General features: G+C 41.2%; 1 long non-coding RNA gene across 1 annotated transcript; it reads left to right on the top strand.

Moving 5' to 3' along the window:
• The first annotated feature begins 10,615 nt into the window (after positions 1–10,615).
• LOC128241566 (uncharacterized) lies at positions 10,616–11,826 on the top strand. The gene is made up of 2 exons (XR_008262402.1): positions 10,616–10,646; positions 11,241–11,826. It is a non-coding gene; the product is annotated as an uncharacterized LOC128241566 (long non-coding RNA).
• The last annotated feature ends 1,225 nt before the right edge of the window (positions 11,827–13,051 follow it).

Below are 13,051 nucleotides of genomic sequence, written 5' to 3'. Positions count from 1 at the left end.
TAATTCTTTTAGCTCGAGTTGTCTGTCTGTCCGTCTGTAACAAATTGTGTCTGATCCATGTCTCTTTAACCTTTTGAAGGATTTGATATAACTTCCCACAAATGTACACCATATTGAGAGGAAGGGTTTATTATTATAACTGTTGAGCAGTTTCTGAACTTGACTGTATTATATCTTGCATTTACCTCAAGCTGTTAAGTGAACAATAAAATATTGACCAATACAAGGAACTAAACCTTCTAGGTCACCATTTTGGAATAAAGTAATACTTAAAGCTCATATTTCCATAAGAATCTGCTCATATACAGTTTAAATAGCTTATACAAGTATATCATTTCAACATAACATCAGATCCTCCACTGTTCTATGTTTGCATTTTTGTTTTAAACTTTGATTTATATATCATGACTTTTATGAACAAATACCAAACAGCAACTCACAGGTCTATGCTCATTTGGGCAGAATTTTGTAAATCCAAGCATTGTCATTTGATATTCAATGCTTTTTGGCAAATTGGGGCATTTTCTGTCACATTAAAATCAATATTAACAACAAATCTCCAACTTCAATATTCTCATATTTTTGTGCCCATTCTTTGCCAATTATTTATTTGTCTATTGGTATACATGTATGTTTATTAATACTGTTTGTCAAAATAACGAATGAATAAAATGTTTGAAATATTTTATTTGTTCATAACTTATTTAATATGACAAAAATATGACTGCATTTTGTTTTATTTCACATCATGATCACTCATAGAGCGAGACTTGAAGAAGTATAGTGATATAGCCACAGGTGTTTGTCTGACTTTCTCCTATCCAAGAGGGCATGTGTTTGAATCCCAAGTTGGATAACACAGTTCAAAGGTCAGTTGATGTATCCTGATTGCAGGCAAAGAGAAACACTCTATGATGGGCACCTGTAAAATAGAAGATACATAAATCTTTACTATAATCCATAAAACGTGAAAGTTGTTAGTAAAATAAAAAAGAAATGGTCTACCATTTTTTCAAATACAATTCTTGATAATATTTCTTGTAAAAGTACACATTTATCTTAAGAGATAAAAAAAAATAAATTGTTTTGTAAAAGCCATTTCTCTTATTCAAATGAAATGCCTGCCTTGACAGTGATATTTTGTATTATGATTACATATATTGGTAAAAAAGTCGGTAGTTTGCAAGAAACAGTAGCATGTATTTTCTTATTTCATACACTGTTTTAATGGCAATTGTATCTGTTTTTGAAAGACTGGGTCTAAAAACAATAAAAAATCTAATAATAATCCTAATCCCCGATTACTGTCTGCATAGATTTTGCAATAGTTGGTTAAATCATACGGTGAGATATACAATCATACCCAATGCTTTTCAGTGATGCAACACTGCATCTCAGATGACTGAGCTTTTCTTTCAAAAGATTGCAATCAACAACAAAGAAAAAGGAAACTGTAATTGACAATAGGTATACCTATTTGTAATGACAAATTTCATTTGTATACTGGTTAGTATATAGAATTGTATATTAAAACATATTTGAGTGTGTAAACTTACATATCGTAAGATACAGTTCAAATAATATTCGCTAAATCAACTCTTTCTTAAATTTGTACTTCCGGGGTTTTCAATCGAATAGAACAAAGAATTAACGAACGTAATAGTACATAAATTTACCTTTTGGGATGTGATTATTAAACATGTTAACGCCATAGCAATTATTATACACAGTACAAGCGATAAGAAATGAATATAGTTGGTATCGAAATGTGTCATAACCTGAAAACATTGCAATGTGACACAGAAACAGCTATTTAAACGGGTCAAACCTTGCCGTAGCAACCGTAGTCGACAAGAGGTTACCACCCACTATATTTATTAAAATAAACAGTAAATATCTATTTTGATTATTCGAAAAGCGAAGCAGATCAAATCACTATTTGCGATTTTTTTTATACTCACATCTACGGTTTGTTTACATTTTAACTCCGATTATTCCCCCTTTTGAAGAGTAATTACGTACGAAAGCGTTAATAAAACGGTCGCAGAAATCATCGTTCGCAACTTCGTACGAAGTGATTGCTTGCTTAACATGCATTCATAAAAAATAGTTATGCATGACGAAAGTTGGCTCTTGAAATAACCAAACTGTCAATAGTTGATAACAACGACGATTTTGAAACCAGGCAGCTTTCCCTGTAAATTTTTCTGCACATACACCAGAGGCACCGTCCCTCAGCACTTTCAGTGCTTTGATTCGTTCGTAACAATTATCAAAGCACCGGCTCGATTATGCAGCCGCTCTAATAAGAGCCAATGAACGATATAGAGCCGGATACAATCGTCTAGATGATCGCGATTAAATTGGCAACATGAAAACATTTATTTCACTTCCTGATTCTTGAAAATTACGTCAACGAATGACAATTCTACCACCATTTAAAATTTGATTAAATTTTGGACAAATGTGTTTGTTTTAATTTGGCTCCCGCTAAAAGTAAATGTATATATACTGGACAAGAAGTGCCGATTTTTATCGTGAATGACAGTGATTATCCAAAGTTTGAATTTTGTTCGGACATGTTTGACGGGAATTCGGATGACCGTTAAAGTGAAAAGACAGTTTCCAATCTGTTATGTATACCTACTACACCCGTCCATGTAAAAACTTCAGGTGTGTATTTTAACTTCTTTGTTGTTTTGCTGTTAATATAGCAAATATGATATATTTTTTTGTATTATTTGTTTCCTTCAAAAATAATTATACATTTAATGATATATGCATGTTTGTTATTATTTTGCTACAGATCAGAGTGTTTATTTCATTCATATGCAATGCATGTACAGTAAAAGAAAAAGAAAAAATGGCCAAGAAACGAGCACCATCTTTCTTGTGTTATCATCAAACTGTTACAGTAATGCATACTACATTATACTACAATGAACATTTATGTATAATATTGCTTATTAAAATTTCAGATTCCTCCGATGCAGCGGATCATGAAATTCCTGTCCCCACGAGGCAACGAGGGTGTGCTTGTGGTGGAGGCCTTGGTCGCCGATGAGTCAATGTTCGTTGACAGATGCCGCTAAAAATTAACCTGACTGACATTCACATGTGCTTCATGCAATCCCAGGAGTTTTACCATTCACGCAAAAACATCAAACAAGCCGGACTGTGTATATTTTGTAAATACTAGTCAAAAAGGATAATAAATGGTGTCAGACTGTGATTAAAAAAAGGTTTTAATCAACTGCTGCTGATGCTACTGTTTCTGCTACTGCTGCTGATGCTACTGTTTCTGCTACTGCTGCTGATGCTACTGTTTCTGCTACTGCTGCTGATGCTACTGTTTCTGCCACTGCTACTGCTGCTGATGCTACTGTTTCTGCTACTGCTGCTGCTACTGTTTCTGCTACTGCTGCTGATGCTACTGTTTCTGCCACTGCTACTGCTGCTGATGCTACTGTTTCTGCTACTGCTGCTGATGCTACTGTTTCTGCCACTGCTGCTGATGCTACTGTTTCTGCCACTGCTGCTGATGCTACTGTTTCTGCTACTGCTGCTGATGCTACTGTTTCTGCTACTGCTGCTGCTGCTACTGTTTCTGCTACTGCTGCTGATGCTACTGTTTCTGCCACTGCTACTGCTGCTGATGCTACTGTTTCTGCTACTGCTGCTGATGCTACTGTTTCTGCCACTGCTACTGCTGCTGATGTTACTGTTTCTGCTACTGCTACTGATGTTACTGTTTCTGCTACTGCTGCTGATGCTACTGTTTCTGCTACTGCTGCTGATGCTACTGTTTCTGCCACTGCTGCTGATGCTACTGTTTCTGCTACTGCTGCTGATGCTACTGTTTCTGCTACTGCTGCTGATGCTACTGTTTCTGCCACTGCTACTGCTACTGATGTTACTGTTTCTGCTACTGCTACTGATGTTACTGTTTCTGCTACTGCTGCTGATGCTACTGTTTCTGCTACTGCTGCTGATGCTACTGTTTCTGCCACTGCTGCTGATGCTACTGTTTCTGCTACTGCTGCTGATGCTACTGTTTCTGCTACTGCTGCTGATGCTACTGTTTCTGCCACTGCTACTGCTGCTGATGCTACTGTTTCTGCTACTGCTGCTGATGCTACTGTTTCTGCCACTGCTACTGCTACTGATGTTACTGTTTCTGCTACTGCTGCTGATGCTACTGTTTCTGCTACTGCTGCTGATGCTACTGTTTCTGCTACTGCTGCTGATGCTACTGTTTCTGCTACTGCTGCTGATGCTACTGTTTCTGCCACTGCTACTGCTGCTGATGCTACTGTTTCTGCTACTGCTGCTGATGCTACTGTTTCTGCCACTGCTACTGCTACTGATGTTACTGTTTCTGCTACTGCTGCTGATGCTACTGTTTCTGCCACTGCTACTGCTGCTGATGCTACTGTTTCTGCTACTGCTGCTGATGCTACTGTTTCTGCCACTGCTGCTGATGCTACTGTTTCTGCTACTGCTGCTGATGCTACTGTTTCTGCCACTGCTGCTGATGCTACTGTTTCTGCTACTGCTGCTGATGCTACTGTTTCTGCCACTGCTGCTGATGCTACTGTTTCTGCTACTGCTGCTGATGCTACTGTTTCTGCTACTGCTGCTGCTGCTACTGTTTCTGCTACTGCTGCTGCTGCTACTGTTTCTGCTACTGCTGCTGATGCTACTGTTTCTGCCACTGCTACTGCTGCTGATGCTACTGTTTCTGCTTCTGCTGCTGATGCTACTGTTTCTGCTACTGCTGCTGATGCTACTGTTTCTGCTACTGCTGCTGATGCTACTGTTTCTGCTACTGCTGCTGATGCTACTGTTTCTGCCACTGCTACTGCTGCTGATGCTACTGTTTCTGCTACTGCTGCTGATGCTACTGTTTCTGCCACTGCTACTGCTGCTGATGCTACTGTTTCTGCCACTGCTGCTGATGCTACTGTTTCTGCTACTGCTGCTGATGCTACTGTTTCTGCTACTGCTGCTGATGCTACTGTTTCTGCCACTGCTACTGCTGCTGATGCTACTGTTTCTGCTACTGCTGCTGATGCTACTGTTTCTGCTACTGCTGCTGATGCTACTGTTTCTGCCACTGCTGCTGATGCTACTGTTTCTGCTACTGCTGCTGATGCTACTGTTTCTGCTACTGCTGCTGATGCTACTGTTTCTGCCACTGCTACTGCTACTGATGTTACTGTTTCTGCTACTGCTACTGATGTTACTGTTTCTGCTACTGCTGCTGATGCTACTGTTTCTGCTACTGCTGCTGATGCTACTGTTTCTGCCACTGCTGCTGATGCTACTGTTTCTGCTACTGCTGCTGATGCTACTGTTTCTGCTACTGCTGCTGATGCTACTGTTTCTGCCACTGCTACTGCTGCTGATGCTACTGTTTCTGCTACTGCTGCTGATGCTACTGTTTCTGCCACTGCTACTGCTACTGATGTTACTGTTTCTGCTACTGCTGCTGATGCTACTGTTTCTGCTACTGCTGCTGATGCTACTGTTTCTGCTACTGCTGCTGATGCTACTGTTTCTGCTACTGCTGCTGATGCTACTGTTTCTGCCACTGCTACTGCTGCTGATGCTACTGTTTCTGCTACTGCTGCTGATGCTACTGTTTCTGCCACTGCTACTGCTACTGATGTTACTGTTTCTGCTACTGCTGCTGATGCTACTGTTTCTGCCACTGCTGCTGATGCTACTGTTTCTGCTACTGCTGCTGATGCTACTGTTTCTGCCACTGCTGCTGATGCTACTGTTTCTGCTACTGCTGCTGATGCTACTGTTTCTGCCACTGCTACTGCTGCTGATGCTACTGTTTCTGCTACTGCTGCTGATGCTACTGTTTCTGCCACTGCTGCTGATGCTACTGTTTCTGCTACTGCTGCTGATGCTACTGTTTCTGCTACTGCTGCTGATGCTACTGTTTCTGCCACTGCTGCTGCTGCTACTGTTTCTGCTACTGCTGCTGATGCTACTGTTTCTGCCACTGCTACTGCTGCTGATGCTACTGTTTCTGCTACTGCTGCTGATGCTACTGTTTCTGCTACTGCTGCTGATGCTACTGTTTCTGCTACTGCTGCTGATGCTACTGTTTCTGCTACTGCTGCTGATGCTACTGTTTCTGCCACTGCTACTGCTGCTGATGCTACTGTTTCTGCTACTGCTGCTGATGCTACTGTTTCTGCCACTGCTACTGCTGCTGATGCTACTGTTTCTGCCACTGCTGCTGATGCTACTGTTTCTGCTACTGCTGCTGATGCTACTGTTTCTGCCACTGCTGCTGATGCTACTGTTTCTGCTACTGCTGCTGATGCTACTGTTTCTGCTACTGCTGCTGATGCTACTGTTTCTGCTACTGCTGCTGATGCTACTGTTTCTGCTACTGCTGCTGATGCTACTTTTCTGCTACTGCTGCTGATGCTACTGTTTCTGCCACTGCTACTGCTGCTGATGCTACTGTTTCTGCCACTGCTCTGATGCTACTGTTTCTGCCACTGCTACTGCTGCTGATGCTACTGTTTCTGCTACTGCTGCTTATGCTACTGTTTCTGCTACTGCTGCTGATGCTACTGTTTCTGCTACTGCTGCTGATGCTACTGTTTCTGCTACTGCTGCTGATGCTACTGTTTCTGCCACTGCTACTGCTGCTGATGCTACTGTTTCTGCCACTGCTGCTGATGCTACTTTTTTGCTACTGCTGCTGATGCTACTGTTTCTGCCACTGCTGCTGATGCTACTGTTTCTACTACTGCTGCTGATGCTACTGTTTCTGCTACTGCTGCTGATGCTACTGTTTCTGCCACTGCTGCTGATGCTACTGTTTCTGCTACTGCTGCTGATGCTACTGTTTCTGCCACTGCTGCTGATGCTACTGTTTCTGCCACTGCTGCTGATGCTACTGTCTCTGCTACTGCTGCTGATGCTACTGTTTCTGCTACTGTTGCTGATGCTACTGTTTCTGCCACTGCTGCTGATGCTACTGTTTCTGCCACTGCTACTGCTGTTGATGCTACTGTTTCTGTCACTGCTGCTGATGCTACTGTTTCTGCTACTGCTGCTGATGCTACTGTTTCTGCTACTGCTGCTGATGCTACTGTTTCTGCCACTGCTGCTGATGCTACTGTTTCTGCCACTGCTGCTGATGCTACTGTTTCTGTCACTGCTGCTGATGCTACTGTTTCTGCCACTGCTGCTGATGCTACTGTTTCTGCCACTGCTGCTGATGCTACTGTTTCTGCCACTGCTGCTGATGCTACTGTTTCTGCCACTGCTGCTGCTGCTGATGCTACTGTTTCTGCTACTGCTGCTGATGCTACTGTATCCGCTACTGCTGCTGATGCTACTGTTTCTGCTACTGCTGCTGATGCTACTGTTTCTGCTACTGCTGCTGATGCTACTGTTTCTGTCACTGCTGCTGATGCTACTGTTTCTGCCACTGCTGCTGATGCTACTGTTTCTGCTACTGCTGCTGATGCTACTGTTTCTGCCACTGCTGCTGATGCTACTGTTTCTTCTACTGCTGCTGCTGTTGCTGCTATGACTTCCACTACCATTACTTCTAACCCTCCTCCTACTCCTACTACTCCTACTGCTACTGCTACTGCTACTGCTACTGCTACTACTACTACTACTACTACTACCACCACCACCACCACCACCACCACTACCACCGCCACTACCACCACTACTACGTCTACTACTACTACTACTACTACTACTACTACTACTACTACTACTACTACTACTACTACTACTACTACTACTACTACTACTACTACTACTACTACTACTACTACTACTACTACTAAATCTACAATTACTACTACTACTACTACTACTACTACTACTACTACTACTACTACTACTACTACTACTACTACTACTACTACTACTACTACTACTACTACAACTACAACTACTACTACTACTACTACTACTTCTACTACTACTACTACTACAAACAGCCGCAATGAAATACGTATCTGGCACAGAACTTCAATAAATGAATGTTCAGAAGATATCATTATCAAATCTTAAGGCCCGGTCACACCGCCCGAACTTTGTTGGAGCGTTCCTTGAACGGTTGGGAGAGGGGACCGAATTTCGACAACGCTCGTCACCGCGCACAAAATGGGAAATAAATCGAAAATACGGGCGTTGCCTTAGCGGTGCACCGCTGAAGCCGGCGTTGCTATAGCGTTGGCTTAACGGTAGCGAGCGGTAGCGAGCGTTGGTTTAGCGGTGACGCGAGCGTTGATAGAGCGGCGTTCTGCGCATGCGGGCGCTGGCTCGGCGGGGGTTTAAAGTTGGTTTAGCGGCATACCGCTTTTGACTACGGAGCTGAACGGAGCTGTACTCCTCAATGATGACCTTTACCAGTTCTCTGACTACCACACTGATGGTGTTGTGGGGAACCCTCCAGGCGTATTGCATGTTTCTGTAGGTGTTACCAGAGGCCAGGTGCGGTAGGGTGATTGCCACTTTGAGACCAGGTTCCAGGCTTGCTCGGTAATTGGTGTCTTGCTTGGTCAATCTGGGGGTCAGCCTCTGTACAACTTCATCAAACATGGCTGGTGGCATCCTCATGAAGTGCTGGAAGGCTCGTGGATCCTCATTCCTCAGCTCCACCATCAGCTTGTCATACAGTCCATGTTCAGGCCTTTTCAGTATCCACTGTCTGACCCACACAACTCTGTCTCTCCTTCTTCTCTCTCTTCTCCTTATGTCAACAGCTTGTTGCAATCTGAGGAGGTTCTGATTCCGCTGCTGGACTAGTGCACCAATTGTAGCAAGTCTCTCAGCATCCATGGTAGTACAGTTTTACTGTAACTTTGAGCAAATTCGATGTAAATGAGGTCTGCACTCAACGGTAGCTCGATTCCGAATGGGCTCCTGGTCCATTTCTCCCCGTATTTATAGCCAAATTCTGGTCCCGCTCCGACACCTCCATACCAACGCCAAACGAAAGTTCATCACCGCAATGGATCGCTGCTTCAACGCCCGACACCGTTCCAGCAATCCCGTGTCCGCTCGTAAAACGCTTACAACCGCTCCACCAAAGTTTGTGCAACGTTTAATCACCGTCCGGGCAAAGCTGGTGAAGCAGCAGTGGTCCAGCGTTCAAGATTTCTGCGTTGGCCTAGCGGACCCATGCGTCCACAAACTTGCGTTTAGCGGTGCCAAACTTTGACTGGGCGTTGTTGGAGCGGTGGTGAACTTTGCAGGAGCGGAAAATTGCCCGCTCCTCACCGCTCGCAATATTTTGTGCAGCTTAAAACCTTCGGAGCGGTAGGAGGGACCATAAGCGGTGGCCGAGCGTATACGGCGTTGCCTTAACGGGGGCCAACTTCTGGTGAACGGTAACGAGCGGTGATGATTTTTTTTCACCGCTCCAGGAACGCTCCAGCAAAGTTCTTGCGGTGTGACCGGGCCTTTAGATGTGAATTATGCACGTCAACTTTCTAATGATAAGTTCTCGAAAGTTGACCCCACTTATATGCAACTTACCCTAACTCGAACGAGCGTAATACATGGGGCTATTAAGAATTCTCGAAATGTTGAGAAATAATTGTCAGATATTGAATACTAGCATGGTTAAAGAAATTTATTAACGATTTTGTCTTTATGTTATCAGGACTACGGAATCCTCATAAAGCGATGTATGATCATTACCGGCGCGCGTGGTAATGACGAGCGTAAATCTGTCTGTAAATATATGAAATACCAGGCAAAGTGTGTCCGGCTTTATTACGACGGAAAAAAATGACTAGTAAGATAAACAGACTAACAGGCACAGTGTTAGTGTATATAGACCGAATAACAAGCATAGTGTGTGTAGGTGCGTGTGTGCGTGCGTACGTGTGTGTGTGTGTCCGGCTTGATATAGATGGATTACCAGGAATAGTGTTTGTGTCCGGCTTAAATAGACGGAAAACCAGGAATAGAGTTTGTGTCCGGCCTAATTTTAACGGAATACCATGCCATGTGTGTGTTTGTCAGACAAAATAACAAACAAAGAGTTTGTGAGTCCGGCTTAATGTAGACGGAATACCATGAAAAGCGTGTGTATTTCAGGCTTTATTTATATGGAATGCCTTGCCTAGTGGGTGTGCCCGGCTTAATACAGATGAAGTGTGTGTTGGTGTGTGCGTGCGTGCGTGCGTGCGAGCGTGTGTGCGTGCGTGCGTTTGTGTGTGTGTGTGTCCGGTTTCATATAGACGGAATACCGTACCTTGTGTTTGTTAGATGTCGGATACTTGGGCACCACTGTCTAAAAGTATAAAAAGAGTTATCGTATCATTAATTTCGTTGACAGGTTCACTTGTTGTTACACTTAAAGAGTGGAACGACCGATTAAAGGATATTTTTCAAGTCATAGAGAGGGTGTCTTGCAAGTACAATGTACCTTGTCTGATAACCGTTCTCAGCAAGTTGCTCATTTTAATGTACGACATGTATCAGGTTCATTCAGAAAATTGTCGAACGGGAAAGCACATCGATTATCTGCGAACAATAATACAACTGCACAGAAAACCGGGTATTGATAGATTCTAGTAGAATCATTGTTCACACGCAAGTTATACCTGGATTGTTAAGCATCGGAGAATGTTAGAAAGGTATTTCGGATATTACTGATGATGAATATAGAACAAATATTTTGTTCTTAAGATTTGTGTTAAAGCTGAAATTTATGAATTCTTATTATCATTTCACTGTTTTAATCAAGAGATAGCCAGTTGAATGCAAGAGTGTGGTCAATTAAAATACAATTTTATAAACTTTTTTTCTGATTGTCTGCTACGTTTATCGTTAATGTGGGTAATTTCCTTCAAACATGAGTTCAAAGTCAATACATCGGATGGCATTTGTGCAACTGCCTAGGGATATTGAGAATTAATTTCCTCAACTAGGAGTGGTTTTTCTTTTACCATGTATGTTTACAGATTGCCATATTCAATATTATCTCAACCTTACCATAATACTATTGTGTACAGATGATCAAATGATGGCCTTAGCGATTTAAAGAAAGACAAATGATCCTGTGTTGTTTACAGATGGACAATTGATGGTCATAGTAATTAACAGATGACGAATCATGTCCGCTGTGATAATCAGTTAGACGCATGATGGCTCGGAAATATTTAGATGGATAAATGAATACTTGATGGCCTTGATCAATTTAGACATCTGATGTCCTGTGTTCATTTCAGATAGACAACTGATGTTCTTAGTTATAAACAGATGGGTAAATCATGTCCTCTGTGATGAACATGATGGCTCTAGAATATACAGATGAACACATGATAGCCACCTCGGTATTTGTTCAGACAGACGGTGTCGTTGGTTATTTTTCAGATCTAAGAATGATGGCCTCGATGAACTACAAATGGACTTGTTAATTTTAACCTTGCAATGGATTAATAAACTCAAACAAAGTATTACCGCAGTAAAATTTAACTTTGCATTAAACATATGGAGATGGACAAATTGTAGCTTGAATGAGAAATGATGGCTTCTGTGTTTTTCAATTTACCTAGAATGCCGTACAAAACGCGAAACACAGAACGATTAAGCAGAGGATGGCCTCCAAATACGTCAATGACAGACTTGCAGATTCAAAATAGTATTGGAAGCGGATATGACGTCATATATACAATGTTAGTCATTTTTGTGGGATTTATGATACTCGGTGTTGCTATTTACAAACGATGCATTTGTTATTGTCGGGACTAAAGTGTTATCAATGTGATATTTTGTTCGAAGGATTAAACTGGATAAATAAATATATCATCACGGTTTGGTCTTAAATATAACTCTGTTCCATAGTGACGGTATAACATTGAACAATATCGTTATGGGCTTATTGATTTTTCAAAATGATTCAATTTACTTTTATCAAGTAGATAACAACTGTGTTACCAATTACAAAAGAAGGCATAAATAATTTGCGACGGAGTATTATTTTCTGTATATGTGTTTTTCGATATAAAATAAACCATAGTGCATTGTAGATATCATCATTGGATTGAAGAGCTGTTACAAATTTCATACAACATTTGATGACTTATCAAGATACGTTATTTATATATGTTTTCATATACGCGTGTAAAATATATCATTATATCTTATTTTAGTCTTATGGTCTATATTACCTTTCTACATAAACAAAATTTAACACAGATACGTAAGTGTAATGTGTTGAAATTCTATGACTGTGAATTACGTTGACATTCATGTATTTCAGCATTTCCTCTTAAATGCATACACGTATAATAAAAGTATCTATAAGAAAAAACTATATGTATGTCACAACCAAGCCACACAATGCTGGAAGATAACATAACCACGAAAGACAACAGATAAACACAACGTCACAACACTACAGAAACACAAAACCAATATCAATAGATTCCTTATATAGTATATTTCATGAATTAAATTGTGGACTAACTGATTTAGAATTGCAACCAATTGTACCTCACTAAATATTTAAACCCGCGACCTTACAAGTATTATCATCGAAAGTACAGTATAGCTTAAATTGATTGATACATGAATTAAGACAACGGCTTTAATTTGACGGACTTCACAAATGACTTGAAAACGGCCTGTTACGCGTATAGGCTTGCATCAACAACAGTAGACGACAGGAGGATTAGCAGAATTTGTATAACATGCAGCGTAAAACAACGACCGTGTTTTCGTAAACACGAACGCTAGAAGAGGATGAGTAATCACGTGACGTCATAGGGGTTATCACATGGGTGATTTTTTGACAGAAAAATATGAACAATTTTCTTACTCAATTAAAGACTTTGCTATGTTTTGCTTCTACACGTGTTAACTATTTTAGAGTAAGCTTTTTTCTAAATTACGTAGACGTATGATTCGAAATAAAATTAATATTATAGTGTATTCAAAGTTCAAGTGAAACTGGAGTACGTGTAGTTAACAATGTCTTTTACCAAAACGTTTATCTCAAAAGGCATTGGAAGTGAAACTCTGAAAAGAGGTTAGTTAT

The sequence above is a fragment of the Mya arenaria genome, chromosome 2 (genome assembly GCF_026914265.1).
Source record: "Mya arenaria isolate MELC-2E11 chromosome 2, ASM2691426v1".
Classification (NCBI taxonomy): Eukaryota; Metazoa; Mollusca; class Bivalvia; order Myida; family Myidae; genus Mya; species Mya arenaria.
Note: the sequence above shows the minus strand (reverse complement) of the source record. Positions and strands in the feature narration are given on the sequence as shown.